Below are 1,400 nucleotides of genomic sequence, written 5' to 3'. Positions count from 1 at the left end.
CGATTTTGAACCGGTGGCCTTGTTAATTTAAAAAAAAAAAAAAAAAAAAACCGGCCTTAGCTTGGTCCTTTTGTCTCCCCTTTTATATCCCCTAACCCTAAAATAACTTAACCCTCATCAGCTTCAATATCTCTTATGCGCCTCTCTCTTCTCTCTCCTCCTTCACCCTCCTCTCTTCTCTGTCCTCTTTCTCTCTCCGACCACGAATTAAGCTCCCCTCTCTCTCCCCTTCTTTCCCCTCTCTTCTTCTTTCCCCTCTCTTCTCTCTTCTGTCTCCTGCCCACCACCACCACCGCCACTAACCACCGCTACCACCAAGTCCGAGGTTAGTGCATGTTATTGGGTTTAATTATTCGAGGTTAGGGTTTAAGGGTTAAGTGATTTTCGAATTTTTTTGGGTTTTTCGAATTGATTATAGGTTAATTTATTCTGGGTTTTTTTTCGAATTGATTTTGGGTTTTTCCGAATTGATTTTGGGGGGTTTTTTCGAATCGATTTTAGTGTTTTTTCGAATTGATATTGGGTTTATTTAACTCGATTTGGGGTATTTTAATTCGATTTTGGGGTTTTTTCAAATCAATTTTGGGTATTTTAATTCGATTTTTCTCATTTTTTCTGGGTTTAATTTTGGGTTAATTAATCGATTTTTATTTTTCTGGGTACATCATGCATGTGTTTTTTGGGTTTTTTTTATATTGAGTTTTCTGGGTTATTTTTTTCCGGGGATTTTATGTTTTTTCTATTTTTTATAATTTTGAGTTTTCTGGCTTTTTTTTCAGTTCGTGAGTCATCTTCGTTGAAGTCAGGGTCGGAGGAGAAAATTGATGGCCAATACTGCTTCTGCAATTCAGCTACCGAGCATCTGCAATTCAGGGATCTCTTCAAATCCATTTGTTTATTTTTTTTCTTTTTATTTTGGCAAGTGTAAAATTACTGATTATGAATTTCAATTATATTATGTATTAATTTATTATGTATATGTATAACATTTGGTGTGTAATTACTGATTATGAATTTCAATTATATTTGGTGTTGTATGAGTTTATTGCTAATTTTTAAGTGAAAAAAGACCAAAAAAAAAATTTGGACATTTTTGGCACCGGTTAACCGGTGCTAATTTTAAGTTTTCCCAGCGGTTCAAACCGATGGCTTTAAATGCGATTATTGGCACCCTCCAAATTGGCACCGGTTCAAAATTGGTGGCGTTGAGTAGACCTGGCAAATGGGTCATTCGGGTCGGGTATGGGTCGGGTCATTTCGGGTCGGGTCAAGTTCGGGTCAAAAGGTTATCGGGTCAAGTTCGGGTCGGGTCATTTCGGGTTTCGGGTTGATTTCGGGTCGACTGATAATCGGATCGGGTTGGGTATCGGGTCAACACTTCGGGTCGAGTTTGGGTCGGG

The 1,400-nt window shown here is 38.1% G+C and overlaps 1 long non-coding RNA gene across 1 annotated transcript; it reads left to right on the top strand.

Moving 5' to 3' along the window:
* The first annotated feature begins 218 nt into the window (after positions 1–218).
* LOC110737339 lies at positions 219–1,156 on the top strand. The gene is made up of 2 exons (XR_002514367.1): positions 219–325; positions 780–1,156. It is a non-coding gene; the product is annotated as an uncharacterized LOC110737339 (long non-coding RNA).
* Positions 1,157–1,400: the final 244 nt, after the last annotated feature.

The sequence above is a fragment of the Chenopodium quinoa genome, unplaced genomic scaffold (genome assembly GCF_001683475.1).
Source record: "Chenopodium quinoa cultivar QQ74 unplaced genomic scaffold, ASM168347v1, whole genome shotgun sequence".
In the NCBI taxonomy this organism is placed as follows: Eukaryota; Viridiplantae; Streptophyta; class Magnoliopsida; order Caryophyllales; family Amaranthaceae; genus Chenopodium; species Chenopodium quinoa.
The sequence above is the reverse complement of the archived record's forward strand: the minus strand, read 5'-3'. Positions and strand labels throughout refer to the sequence as shown.